The following is a 15569-nucleotide window of genomic DNA, read 5'->3' on the forward strand; positions in this document are numbered from 1 at the left end:
TTATTTTTCTTCGTTTCTTTTTTCTGCTGCACTTGGTAGCGGCGCCAAGCTTCAAGTTTCTGTTCTACTATATTCGAAACATTGCGCCGTCCTTGTAAAACTTCAGACAAATCTTGCAGCGCCATGTGCAAAACTTATTTCTTTAAATTTAGTGCTGCAACTTTCTTATAATTGCTTATATCATGTCGCTCCCTAAAAAAACAACTTTCTGTTTTGGTTTTTTACTGCGCAGGGGAGCGTCTCTGTGATTTTCAAGACTCCAAAAAAGTACTCTTTGCCTCCCTTCTCAGGGTAAGCTTGCTCGCCACAGTGACGAAGGAAAATCCAATCTGCATCCAGGGGCGAGGAAAACACGAATTTGATGTACGGAGCCTGCGCGTGTTGAGTTTTCAAGTTATTAACTCCACACAGAAAGCACATTCTAATCGCTTGAATACGGCAGATCCTTGTGGACATCGAAAACCAAGGGAACAGATCAGCATATCACGTGTCTCCGCCTTGGCAACCAGTAGTAGTTTACGGTGGCAACTGTGAAACTTTGTCAGTCACGCTACCGCAACGCACTAGAGTCGGAGCAGTGGCCTCTTCGATGCTCGTTTCGTCGGGCATCAACGTTACCTTGTAATAAGAAAATGTCGAAATCGACGCCATAATGGCCAACTAGGTTTTGTCCGCTGACACATTCCGTATTTCTTGCGCACCCTCAAACAGCCTTCGCTAACTTTACTTGCGCGGTCAACAATGACACAATGCTGCCGGGCTCTTCAACAAGAACCGTAATCAGGAGAGCGCGCCACAATGGAAGCGAGACGGCAGCCATAATACCGACCGCAGCCAATGTCGCTCCGCCGGCCGACCAATGCGCCGTGAAGGCGATTCCTTCCGCATCGCGCAGTCGCGGCACCCCCCATCATCGGGCACAGCTCTCGCGCCGACGCCCCTCACGCCAAGAGGGGGCAGCTGTTTCTACTCGGGGGCCATCCATTACGGCGCAGGAACACGGTCCCTTTGTGCGCGGCACCCGTCGGCCCCGACAGAGCCCTCCAGCAATTGGCAGGAGGACAGAGGAACAACTTCCCCGCTGCATTCTCACTCCCTCAGCGCGAAGAACATCGTCCATCAGCAGGGTCATCATCTAAAGGGTGATTTATGCGCTCACCTTCCCTTTTAAAGCGGCATAATAGAGATGGGGGGTGGCCTGCCGCCTCCGCCGGTGTGTAAACGGTTCTCGGGCATGCAAGCCCGGAGAACTTGGACCGAGCACAGACGCACACACAAACGACGTCACGTGAAGAAGCGCCGGCAGCTAGACAGGCATAGCTGCATTTCCAGCAGGATTTGTGGCGCGGCGACGCGCACTTTACGCGCCTGGCATTGTGGGCGCCGGACAGGCGCTGAGCAAACGACACCAAACACGCCATAAATTACGCGGAGCCCTGTCTCTCCCTCTTGTGTCCCGACTGCACGTTTTTTGTCGCCGACAATGCCCCGTATTGTGCGTGCGTGCTGCGGCTGTTGCTCCTGCCGTTTTGAGCGGCAGTGGCCCCGCTCGCAAGCGGGGCTGCGACTCCTCCCACTGTCTCTCACGCGCGGGAAAGATAGATGGCGCATTCCCCTGTCTGCCACCGGGGAGCCTTTATATGCGCGCCGATGGGTGTTCATTTGCGCTGATGCGCGATGAACGCGCGGTCAGAGCCTGCTGGCATTCGGCCGTCGGCGCTGCCAGGAGCACTGGGATTCGCGCGACCCTCATTTTGTTGCGTTCTGAGCACTTGAATCAGCGCACGCGCAGCGTGTAGGTGCACCTCGTGAAATGGCACTATCTTACCCGTACATATGTACCCTGAAGACCAGCCGTCGCAGGGAAGCTATGGTGTGGTTACTGCTGCTTGATGCGATACAAGAAGTATCCCTACCAACTAGCGCGGTTTTCATTGCTCTTCGCGCCCCGATAAGGTTCGCGAATCGGTCCTAGCCGTGGACCCAAGCTTGGTGCGCATGTATGCCCACGGGCCTAGGTTTGTGTGTGTGTGTGTGTGTGTGTGTGTGTGTGTGTGTGTGTGTGTGTGTGTGTGTGTGTGTGTGTGTGTGTGTGTGTGTGTGTGTGTGTGTGTGTGTGTGTGTGTGTGTGTGTGTGTGTGTGTGTGTGTGTGTGCGTGCGTGCGTGCGTGCGTGCGTGTGTGTGTGTGTGTGTGTGTGTGTGTGTGTGTGTGTGTGTGTGTGTGTGTGTGTGTGAGAGAGAGAGAGAGAGAGATCGCGAGGGGACGGGGCTGTCTGCAACAAACTTTGTTTAGTGTAAAAAATTCGAGGAAAAAGCGCACAAAATCTCCTCCTTGGGGTAGGAAGAGTAGTCCGACCACTCCCCCCTTCCCTTCGAGTGTCAAGTGCAGAACGCCTGTTCGTAGATCTCCGTGCCAAATATCAAGCGTTGTAATCCCCGCTCCATTGCTTGATACTCAAAGGCCCGGAATCCTGAATTTTATAGAGTTGTATATTTCAACTACTACTTTTCCCTTTTATCGAAAACAAACCGCCGCAGCCTATTGAACCTGTGTTCTTGCGTTCTTGAGTTGAGCAGTCAGGCGCCCTAAGCAATGCGGGTATCACGACGAGAACCGTTCAAAGTTCCCCGCACAAATTCTCCAATGCCCGCCCGCGGTGTTTGCCCCGTTTTTAAGGTCCCGGAGTTCGAAAGCCCTCACCCAATTCTCCCAGTACGATGTATACTGTGACAGTGTAGCGGGGGCAGATTTAAGGATGCCTCTAAAGTAGGATATAGCATTAAAAAACAGCAGTTACTAACTATTGGTCATAGTGAATCGCGTGTACATGTATTACTCCGTTGAACAGTGAACTAAGTCAGTTATTGAGATGTGACCATACCAAACAAGCCAGAAGCATCACAATCGTCTAGTTTTTAATGTCTGGTGCTTAGTTTATTTAATCGAAAAAAAAAGAAAGAGAGAAAGAAAGAAGGAAAGAAAGAAAGAAAGTAAGAAAGAAAGAAAGCTTGATCGGTCAATTATTTTCTGTCACGAAGGATTTGTACGTGGCAATTACTGTAGACGTGAGTTGTATCCGGCTATAGGAGAGGACGCCGACAAGGAGAGCGAATTGTCCTATACATGCTCAGTTCACTTTCTAAGGCTTCGAATGGTTTTCACAACAAAAAATTTCCTCACGTGTCTAACTTTTTTGCAGCTTTGCTCACGTTTTCTGGTCGCGTTGCTCTGCTGTATATTATTATTATTATTATTATTATTATTATTATTATTATTATTATTATTATTATTATTATTATTATTATTATTATTATTATTATTATTATTATAATTATTATTATTATTATTATTATTATTCTCTGTGTCCACAGTGACCTCTACGTAAATGTTGTTTAGTGCTTATACCGCTAAGGCGACTACATAGCGGATGGCCTAAGCGTGAAGGGCGCTTCTTCTGTTCTACAATATACATCAGGAATAGACTGCTTCATATATGCATATAAAAAACTCCTGTCTGCCAATGATGGCCCATTGTGCCTTTATCTCTGTTTCTAGTGCATGCGCGTGTGTGCATGCCTGCACGCACGTATGTATGTATGTATGTACCATGTATGTATGTATGTATGTATGTATGTATGTATGTATGTATGTATGTATGTATGTATGTATGTATGTATGTATGTATGTATGTATGTATGTATGTATGTATGTATGTATGTATGTATGTATGTATGTATGTATGTATGTATGCATGTGTGTATGTATGTATGCGTGTGTGTATGTATGTATGCATGTATGCATGCATGCATGCATGCGAAGGTGTGCTTGTAAGAAACCAGATGACTATATAGGCTGAAGATACTGCGAGCGAACAGAGCATGCATGCGTCTTTACGCGCGGGGAAAGCGCTGCTGGAGCTTTCGGCAAGCGGGGCTAACCACGCGAAGCTTTTGCGATGAGCACACGCATGGCAATCGTGCTACACCCGTACCTCTTTCATTCAGATGGGTTCTCCACATTGTTGCGGTCCGAGAAAACCTGTTCAAAGCTTCCACGAGCACGCTCAGCTCTGTTAATATCTCTTCAGTTGCGCTTTCGCAGCAGGTGGAGAAATGCGGCAGCGTATATATTTCGCCTCAAATGGGCTGTCAGCGGCTCCGCGCGCTCGCATTCTCCTCGGATCGTTTTGGCACCTTTCACTTCGTAGGTAATCTCGAAAAATCTGTCAAGAACGGAGCGAATGCGTTTACGTCAAGACGTGCACATAACTCGAGTCACGAGAACAATGGGAGAAAGCTTGCAGGAGGAGTGCAGGAGAGGGGAGACGGCGAAAAATGATCCAGCCGCACGGTGCCGCGCGAGCGAGGCAGACATGCGCGCGGCCGCGTACGCCCCAAGCCACGCGTATAATATCAGGGTCGGCATCAGCTCCGATTCGTTAGAAGCGGCTCAATTTTTCACAAAAACGGCCGCCCGTATGCCCTCCTCCCTCTCTCCCATAAGTACAAAGTGATCCCCTCTTTAACCCGTCTCCTCCGCCGAACCAACGCTGCCTGCTCGGTCAGGACAGCCCGTCTCGACAGGGGTATACAATGTATAGCCGACAGTGTGTGTCTAATGGCCGATGCAGGGGTGTACACGGTCCAGAGGGGAGCCGGAATCAGATGCCAGAAACCGATAGAGGCGCGTGATTAACGACCGCCGGCTGTCTTCGATGTGGGCCAGTCATGCATCGACGGCTGCCATTATCGGCCACCGGCATGGCCCGCGCGGCGAAGGGTCGCGAGAACTGTTTCTCTGCTTGCGACCGGGCGGTCATCGAGCGCGCGTCCGCGGGGCGGCTGCGGGCGCGAACGCCGCCGCCGGCGCCGCCGCGGTCACTTCGCAGCCGCTGGTCGCCGCGGCGGTGAACGCTATTAGGCGACCGCTCATAGCGTGCGGTGTCATAGCGAAGCATGAAGGCACCGCCCAGGCCAAAGAAAACGTAGCTCAATGGTTTACTCCGGGGAGATTAAGGCCGATGACTGTCATTTTTTTTCGCTGTCCCGAGGCGCACTTTTGGCCTAGCGCCGTCCAATTACAAGCAACATGTGCTCTTAAGGGCAGTCAGCATTCGCCTTGTGTAGAGAGGTGTATGACGATACAGCTCAAGTGACGTGGAGTCCTTGTCCTGACAGGCTAGACAGAAACCGCTTCAGGACATCGCGCCAAGCGTTAGTAATCTGGAACCAGGTGGCATGTGCCATCCTGAATGCTATTCGTAGCTTTCACTGTGCTGTCAGGTACGCTATTAAATTCTACGGCTATGCCGCGTAGCATGCATGCTCCTTATAATGTCGAAGGGCCCATCGGATGTTGTGATGTGGTGTGAAGGTTCTATAGCCCCGCCGTGGGGGTGCAGTGGTTAGGGCGCTCGACTACTGTGCCAAGGATGCAGGATCAAATCCCGGCCACGGCAGCCGCTTTTCGATGAAGGCGAAAAGCAAGGCGCCCGTGTACTGCACGATGTCAGTGCACGTTAACGAATCCCAGGTGGTCGAACTTTCCGGAGCTCTCCACTACGGCGTTTCTCATAGTCTAAGTCTCTTTGAGACGTTAAACACCATAAACCAAACCAAACCGAAGGTTCTATCGTCTGTACCCGATACTGTAGATACTCTGCTATTTCAGGTGTATACCATTGTTCAGTTTATTTCTGTATAGGCTACCCGTGCATATTACGTGGCTTAATAATCACGTAGATTGTAATCCACGGCTGGTTAGAAAGTCGTATTGCGGACTGGGCATCCCTCTAAACGGAAATTTTTATTTACGCTTCCTTATGACGTCCTTACTCGGTACTTTACCATACAACTGTTTTGTCTGGTCTGGTTAACTATATTTCAACCAGCTATTTAGGTTTTCTTACAGCTATGTATGCAATTTCAATCTAAAGTAGCCGAAATTAGTATCCTCAAATAACTACAATGGCAGCCAAAGGAGTGCAATTGGCAAAATATTAATCATATTTTTATTGTTGAAACCTTCTTTCCGCGTTGAAGCTCTCCCGCCTGTTCTCTTTAAAACATGTATTCCGCGGGGCGCTATTTTTGCTTCTTGCGTCGTCGATCGCCTGCCTTTTTCGTCGTTTGCTTTTTCGAGTAAGCGGACAGATCGTAATTTAAACGCTATAACCTGCCGGTCTCCTGTAGCAAAAAGTATCACCTACGCACTGAGAAAGGTGCGCCGAGCGCGCATAACGGCGGCAAATAACTAACTTCATCACTGAGGGAGGCAGCACGCGTTTTCATTCCGTCTCTTCCCGGACGGCGTGACAGCCGGCGCAGACGTGCGCAGTAACTTCGGGCAAATAACACGGAGCGTTTTATTTCTGCGAACGCATCCAGCCCTTATACTGTAAAACAGTCGACTGGAATCGTTGCCCAGGCGCGCCGTGTTCCGCTGGGGCCCTCTTTACGCGGTGACAGCTGGCGACGCGTATGCCCGGAGCCTGCGCTTGAGAGAAATATCGCCCGCGATGTCATCATTTCTAGGAGCAAGTGCGGCGCATAGCAAAGCCCCGAAGGGGTGTCGTGGAAGCCCGTCACTGTCAGTGGCTGGTAATGAAAGACCTTGTCTTAGCAACCCGGCTCGTTACTCGCGGGTATCGCCGCTCGTCTGCCACCTGCCACGCCGCCAGCCCGCATGGCAGACCCTCTCTGCCCCACGGGGCCTGTCCGCTCAGCCACCAAGCTATCTCTGTTGTGCAGGAGCACAAAGACCGCCGCCTGGTGGCGTGACAGGGCTGCGACATCTACGACAACTAAGGCCTGTGAGCCTTGCGACGCTGATGAAGCAACCTGGGCAGATGCACTGCACCGCCACCCTGCGTCATTCGCTCACAAGTTCACAACACCTTCCACCGAAAAAGCTGGCCCCAATGAAACGTCACTGAACATCACTTTCATACCGTCTACGTTATTATTTTTCGGTGCATGAAACATGCGTACTTGTGGTGCCATTTTTATATTCTCAATATGACACATCTATTATTTCGTTGCACGTCGGTACTGGACGCTCTTGCTGTTGGCACCTATGAATCTTCGTGCTAGGTGGGCGCATTCGACTGATAATGCACCATTGTTCCAAAGTATCACGGGTTTCAATGCCGCATGTAGCGCATGATGATATTCAAGAGGCAAGGACTGTGGACTTTTACCGCACTCGTCCAATTATCTGCAGTCAGTTTCGGCTGAATGCCGGTTAACTCGCGTCGCGTCGTTTTTTTTTTTTTTTTTTTTTTTTTTTTTGTTTCATGAATACCGTTGGAAGTTTGTTTTCTCGTGGTTTTGCATAATCCCCTCCATGCAGTGCAGAGTGGTGCCCAGTTTGAAGTAGCAGGAGTCTGTACTTATGCAACTTACCAAGCTGCCGGCCGCATTCTCTTCTGCGTCTGCGGACAAGGTTGTGCTGTTATTCATACGAAACATGAAACCTTAATATCACACGTCCAACTTTATAGAACGTCACTTTTAGTTGAGAGGTGACTGGAAGGCTGTAATATTGACTGGAAGGAGTCTAATCTTCAAATGCGTAGCAAACTCTCGCTTCTAAAGTTTGCCGGTATATGCTCGCACAAAGTGAGTTAGGACAGCCATAGAAATCCAAAGATTTGCAGTTAGGTTTGCAGGACGTCCGGCTGTGTGTGTGGGCCATGAAAGTCTGCACACCCGGATGTTGTTTCGGTCGGCGTCTTTAGATCTTTCCTTTGTCTTTTCTTTTCTAAACGGCTTCTTGTGTCGCCCCCACCCGATTGTCCGGCCGTCGCAAAACTTTGGGGCAAATGCTGCTGGCAGAAGGCCGCCGGGCTGTGTGGCCTGTGTAGTAAAATCGAGTCGGCAGGGAAGACCTTGGAAGGAGGCGCGCGCTCGGTGAAGGGGTCTGCGTGTCGCGCTCCCCGCGCATTGTCCGCACACTGCGGTTTTGATCCTTTTGGAGAAGCCGCACTGGGACGGTCGGAGAGTGTATCATGAGAAAGGCTGCGGACGCGTAACAAGCGTACGAACCGGCGCACCTAATGGAAATGCTTAATTGTTCTTCTTTTTTGGACGCCTCCCGCCGATGGCCAGCTGAACGCAGGCACTGTGTGTAATCTTACAGTGAGCACCGCTGATGGCTGCTGCGCTTTACTTTGCTTTATTATTTTATTGCTGTTGACTGACTGACTGAGTGATTCTTAAATTTAGGGGTGGACGCATTCTAGGGGGGGGGGGGGGTAGTGAAGAGTGGGGTGCTTTGCCCCCCTATTGCTAGTGGAATGCACGCTGTGCTTGTGAGTGGAATACCAGCGTGCCATTGGCCATTTCAAATTTCCAGATAACTCACTGATTGGCTCCTATAAACGCAGTCCTGTTAGTCACTGAAAGGGTCGCCTGAATACTGGGTGAATTGATTTAAGGATGTCTTTTTCGCGCCAAGGGGGACTTGGACAGGGACTTTCGGTGGAGAGTAGGAAATAGAGGTTCGGTTCGGGTTAGGCCATGCGCTGGCCGCGCTCCGAGGAACCGCTACTAGCAGCGCGACGCAAGTTAAGTCGTCGGCCAGACAGGACAGGGTTTCGTTGCGGGCGCACCGTGACCTGGCGTTCTCATTTGTCTCGGATGGTAGCGACCACGCCGGTCGTAATGTAAATAGTGTATAATAGCGTCAATTAATTAATCAGTGCTTCATTCGTGCAAAGAAGTCCGCCCATTTGTGTCTCTCCTCGGCAACGTGTCGCACGCCAAACGAACCGCTTCTCCACCGCGGCGACCTGAGGTTGCAACACTGCAGCAACAAGAACCACCAAGTTTAAATGGTGCGCTCCTGACAATACTGCGCGGCAACTGAGAAAGATATGAAGATATTGTTTTGAACATGCACACTAAAGGAAATGGTCTAATCTTCCAACAGGTAGCGAAATATTTCTCTTAAAGCTTGTCCTGCCCATCGTATACCGAGTAGTTAAGACTGCCTTATAATACTTATCGGGTGTGTTTTTGTTTTAAAAAAAGGCACAAGTCCAGAGGTAGCTTCCTCTGGATACAATAGGCAAAGAGAAATTGCTTCCATAAACAATTTCCCGCTGAATGATTGCACTTGTAAGGAAATTCAGGTATGAGCAACTTAGATAAAGCTGTAACCGGGCTTACGGGCGCTTCGTCGAACAATTTACATCCGAAGCGTGTTGGACGGCGATGGTAAATAGAAACTGGTGTACATTGATAGCGTATGGCGTCCTAATCACAATGAAACCACTATAATTAAAACAGGATCTTTTGCGTGCTAGAAAATAAAACAAAAATCGTTGGGTTTGGTTTGGTTTGGTGATGGCTAACTGCCAGTGCAGGAACTTGGGAAGTTGCGATCCGTGTTGTGCGGTGAGCCGGAAGCCACCGACCACTCCATAAATATGCCTGCTCATGTTGCCTTTTGTCCGAAAACCGGATGCGAAGAAGGATCGCTGAACGACTCTCTGGAATACGGGGACGACGTGCTTAGGACGGCTACACGGACGCTGTTGCGAGGATGGCGAGGGCTCTGAGACTGGGAAGAAAGGGCCCGAGATACCCGAGGTGACAAGGAAAGCCGCAGAAGGACGGCGGGACAGAGAGGAACGAGAGACGCGCTTGAGGGGGTCGACCCAGCCTCGCCTCCCGAGGGACGACGGGCTATTGGGACCCTGGACTGAGGGTACCACTCTTCGTCCCTCATTATGTAATCGCCATATCAGAAATAAACGTTTTTCACTCACTGCCTGAAAATACGAAGACGGCTCGTTAGTCCTGCCAGCGCGTATATTGAGCTCATCGTGTAAACCGTCATCATCAGCGCACTGCCTGCAGCTATGGTCACCATCTCCCACCTCAAGCACCGGATTACAGCAGTGGCGTCCAGACGCAGCCTCAAGACCGTCAAGTGAGCGGGGGCATCCAGCTTTGATTAAATCTGCCACTGGTCCTATTTCGTGTGTGACTCCTGCTCTCCACCCCGAAAAGAGCCCTATAACCGGTATATTCCAACTTGATTTGGTTTGGTTTGCGGGGTTTAACGTTCCAAAGCGATTCAGGCTACGAGAGAGGCCGTAGAAGAAGACTCACGAAATTTGGACTGCCTGGTTTTTTTTTAACGTGCAATGACATCGCACAGAACACGCGAACACGCGCACTCGATCCACACCCTTGGTCACAGCAGTCGAGCGCCCTAGTCACTGCAACACCGCGGAGGCATTCGGTTTCGCAACTACGCAGATGACTAACTGCATTGTCATTCAATTCAGTACTGTGCAACCATCTGTAAGGACATAACGAACTTGAAGCTACTGGCAGGAATACTTTTTTAGGTCTAATGTTTTTCGCCTAAAAATGCGCCTTTGGTAGCTGGGCAAGTATCAACATAGCAGCAAAGAGCCATATGTTCCATTTTTATGGAGAACAACAATTGGGTGGTATTGTCTACGCTGTCCGTTTAGTTATATGGCCCCCGCAAGGACAATTTTTTACGTGTACGCGGAGGGGGAACTTCCTCACTAACTCATCGGCGGGGTGTGTCGAGAGCACGCTGATTTGTAACACTGTGTAAGTGCAAAGTTAGAGGATAGCATTTTAGTTGTTTTCTAGTTTATTATTCTCGATATGCGCCACATAGAAATTGAACCTAAACCTACCGCAGTGCACTGAATCGGTAAAGACAAATAGTCAAACGCCGAAAGAATCCAGCATTCGCTGGCCACGCGGTGGCCGTCAGTGCGGCTCAACGCTGCAATAGCGACCGGATGCAGCAGGTTACGAGATGATTGGACTTGCCGAAGAAGCATTTATTTATAGCTTAGCTCACTTATGCAGCTTGACCATTTGGTAATAGCTCAATCTTTGAACGTATGAAACGAGAGGGACCAAGAGAAGGTGATGCATGCGCTTAATTAAAGAGACATCGAGCTTGAGGGTGCTCTTTCCCGATGGTGCATGCCACCAGTTGCGATAACAACATGACCGCGAGTTTGGCCAATTCTCGTGATGAGCAAGTTTCAAGGTTGCCTAATTTTCCAATGTATTCTCACTGGACATATATCGCCAATATGAAATTGTTCGTTATTCCTCCCCCACATCCTTTGTTCTCCTTCTTTTGCGCTTTCGCCAAAACCTCTTTCGTGATTAATAATGATATTTTTAGTCGGGCATCACTGCACGGTATTTTCCGGCTTGGCCACATCTTCAGGATCCATAATCTCCACTTGACGATTTGCTTGCCGATTTAATATTGAGAGACTAGCACGGAGTTTGGCTAAGTGTTAAACATCTTTATTTCACGGTATACAATTGGAGGTACACACGCCGTTGCGTAAGAGGTTTGACACGAAAGACACGAAATCTAACGCAACATTAAGATATATTGGTGTTGCCGTGCGGGCAAATGACACGCAAGAGCAGTAGGGGAAGTGGGGTACCTGCCATCATCCCACTCGCAGCCTCGATGGCTCGACAACGGCTGGTGTCACTGTTCCAGTGGCAACCATGCATGGAGGCATCACACAAACTTGATCAGAAAGATGCCTGGATGAACGCGTTCGCATTAAAAAGGAAAATTTGTTTGTTATGGCAACGCCGAAAAAGGGGCGGGTCGGCCAAGTTGGAAGCGGTGAGGTGGTTTGAACACAGCCACATTCGAACAGCCACCGCGAGGCCGGCTCAGACATTGTTTACCGTATACGCTGCGTTCAAGCCACGCAGTACGGTTTGCTCGAGTTTCACCGCACCGGCCACAGCAAGGAGGAGTGGCAGCAGTCGTCGCGTTGTATCCCTCAAGTAGAGGGACAAATAGATTCATGCCGACACTAGGAAGCTGTACAGTGTACACTGTACACTAGGGAAAACGAGTGAGGGAGACACGACGAGGCGTGTTCACGCTGTTTACAGCCTGACGGCGGTATAGTTCAAGCCATGTGTACCAAGCAGGGCGTCCCATTCGCGGCAGAAGTGCCACCACCCGCAACCACCGCTGCCCCGCGCGGTGCGGCGCTGTCATCGCCACAGAGAACAGTGCGGCTGCGACCATGCCCTGCAGATGGGCTCGCTGACACGCTGCCAGAGGAAAAGCCGCGTGACGCCTCCGCTTCCGGCGATGAGCACAAAAAGGCCGCCGCCGATGGCTCTCGGGCAGCGAAGGCGTTCTGTGGGGATTGAAACAGTGTAGTCGCCGCCTCGATTTGAAATGAGAGGTGCGTTGCAATAAATTTAACCGGACCACCATTCGCGTAAGTTAGGCGGGGCGATGCCTGCGAAAAACGCGGCCACACTACAAGCTTCGTGAATTATCGTGAATCGAGGTACAGCGACATGCACCCTTTCTATATGTGAACTGATGAGTCAATACGCAACTGGGTGCTCAAGCATGACAATATTTGAGGAGCATTTCTAGAAATAAGGTGGATGCGTTTGCAGCATGACGTATACCATATGCGGGTGAGTATAATTACGACTGAATTAATATACGAGCAAGGAATCATGTGACGCCTACAGGCCTGAACGGGCATGACAAAAGTATGAGATAAGTCATATTTGTCATGGACTGCTCCTCTTGTAGAAGTTTGCGAAACACTTGCTATGAAGGTTTACTCACGGTTTATTTCATTTTTTTTAGTAAAGGTCACATTCACCTCCATATAGATGTATACAGTATGCTTATTAACACCCGAGGTGATATATATCATTTTTATACAATAAGGTTATTAATAAACCCAGAAAAAACGCTGGGAGAATTAGTCTCAGTAAGCATGAAAGGCTTATGACATTAGTAAATTAAATATTATGAAGGGCGAATATGTGTCGAAATATAGCTACTAACAAGAGAACCGTATACGGTTCTCTTGTTAATAGCTTTTAAGATATCGGCTATGATAACTGCTGTGCTAAAGTCGGGGTGCGAGAGAGAGGAGCGCTAATAGTGGTTTTCAGCATTTATTTATTTATAAACAAATTTCTTCCTGGTAATTTTCACAGATTTAATTTTGCTCCCCTGCAGCCGTAATTTCGTCTTTGTACAGACTGGGCTCATTAGCCGGGGTGAAAGAAACGTCATCTGGACGCATGAACGACTATATATATATATATATATATATATATATATGTGTGTGTGTGTGTGTGTGTGTTTGAGTGTGTGTGTGCGCGTGTGTGTGTGTGTGTGTGTGTGTGTGTGTGTGTGTGTGTGTGTGTGTGTGTGTGTGTGTGTGTGTGTGTGTGTGTGTGTGTGTGTGTGTGTGTGTGTGTGTGTGTGTGTGTGTGTGTGTGTGTGTGTGTGTGTGTGTTAGGTGCGTAATTATTCTGTGGCTTGAGCTCATATTTGTGTACGTTAAAGTCCGGCTTACGTGCTCTAACGCGCGGAAGTCAATAGTGTGCTTATCAGAAGACTGTCGAATCCTATGCGCCCAAATTGCCATTCGCGCGTCTTGTAAAATATGTGTCCTAGTCAGTATAAAATTCCAGAATTCCCTTAACCATGCACGAACAGGCAGATGAATTTGTTTTCAAAGTAGTTTTCTTGTCGTCAAGAGCTGCGTTTCTGCTTGCGAAAGAAAGTGAGTCTTTTTGTCGCAGCTTTCCTTTTCCGCCTCTTCCGTTTGTTTATTTCTACGTCTGCTCAGCAAAGAAACAAAAGTTCCGCTACGCAATTAAACTATTAGCAACTTATATTGCAGCCGACCGTTTCCCCTATAACTGCTGTTAAGGAGTCCCTCGCAGCGAACGTATGGAACACAACGATTAGTTACCCTTCGTAGGTACGTAGCTAGTATGGAGCGTCTCATTTTAGTTTGTTTATAGCTTGTGTTAAAGACCTTCAGGTTACAGTTTCCCTCAGTGGTATTACTCGTGACTGTTGATATCTTGTTTCTCATTCTTTTCCGCTTCTCTTACGACGGCAGTTGTCACTTCGCAACACCCTACCGCTTTAGATCGCTTCGCATTGACGCAGTGATGGCCCGGTACCGAGCATGTTCCGTTTTGTCCCGAATCAACATACAAGCTCAATGGGACAAATGCGGGTCGGCCCGGACGTTCTCTGCCTCTTATGACAGCTTGCTTTGCGCAGCACTTGAGGAGGCCCGTAGAGCAAACAGCGACATTATACTACACGTCTCTAATAAAGCGTGCCGTGCTGCTCATGCATGCCCTTGTAACCAGGCGACACTGCTGCAGCCGCACAAGCACCGCCATCACCAGCGGCAGGGGGCCTCTGTGCGGACCTATGCGGGCCCAACCCATTGTTTGGCCAGGACGAGGCAGGGGCATGGCCCCAGTGCCAGAGGCCCTTCTGCTCATCGCGAGCTTGTCATGGCAGAGTGGCCCTCGATAGGAAGAAGCGCGCGCGAGGGAAGAAATGGGTGGAGGGGAGCGTTCTGCGCCGCCCTCGCGACGGCGCGCGCAAACACATGTCAAGTCTGCGGCACACGCGAGAGAGCTGAGCTACAAAGGCGAGCCTGCCGCGCGCGCGAGTGATTGACTGCTCTTGACCCGTCGGCGAATGCGCGGCTACGGCGCACCGACGTTGAGGAGCTCTCACTAGCGATCGCGGCGCTACCGCGGACCCGTTCTCTCCGTGACGCTCCCAGTCGGAGGAGAGGGGTGCGAACGCAAATCGCGCGAGGTGGTAGTGTTGGCGGTGGTGCTTTGCCCACTCGATCGGCGCCGCGCAGCTTCCGGTGCTCCTTCGAGTGTCCCCCGTAGCCTACGGTGAGGTTCGCCTCCGACGTTGCGTGCTCGCGACGAGCAGCGGGAGCCCACTGGCGCGGCACTCGACAGGCGCACTGACCTGTGCCTGTCTGGCGGGTGACCTATGCGCCAGCGCTGATGCGTCAAGGACCGGCGTGGCAAGAGCCCTACGAATCGTTTGCCATAGCGCTCGGCCAGCCACCTGGAAGATGCACCCATTCGCTAATGATCCTTTCGACTTCCTCGATCTTGGCTTCGAATGCGGGACCACGCATGTCAACGGCATTCAAAATGGGAAAAACGCTGACGCTGATCAAAACGAAGAAAGAAGGGGAGGAAGAACAAAAACTCCGGAAGATATGGACCTCCAACCGCACAATTTTCAGACACTTCCTAAAGCAGCGCCTTCGAAAGCGACCCTGTGCGCTAGCACGTTTCCTATCTTAATTCTCATCAGATTTATTAGGCCTGTGTTCGGAGGCGCAATCAGTCTATGCCGTACAGTTCTCAAGATGTTCTTATTTAGTGCACTCAACGTACTACCAGATTTCTCATCATTTTCCCTTGCAAAATGAGTGCTTTGCTTCTACATCATTGCTGGAATTCCAGTGGATGCTCATCAGCGTTGTGGCTTACTTGTAGAGCGAATGTGTAATTAACCGCTTTTTCTACTGAAATTAAGAAATAAATTGGACCGGGGATAGAGGATAGAAGTTTTGTTACACATATATATCTGAAATTCGTGTATCTTGTGACTAGTTCGCTTGCTATGTTTTGTTGATACGCGTTCTTTTATTTGAACGTGCAAACATTCCTCGCAAAAAAAAATAAAAATAAATAACAG

The sequence above is a fragment of the Amblyomma maculatum genome, chromosome 1 (assembly GCF_055883805.1).
Source record: "Amblyomma maculatum isolate TAMU_Amacu chromosome 1, ASM5588380v1, whole genome shotgun sequence".
NCBI lineage: Eukaryota > Metazoa > Arthropoda > Arachnida > Ixodida > Ixodidae > Amblyomma > Amblyomma maculatum.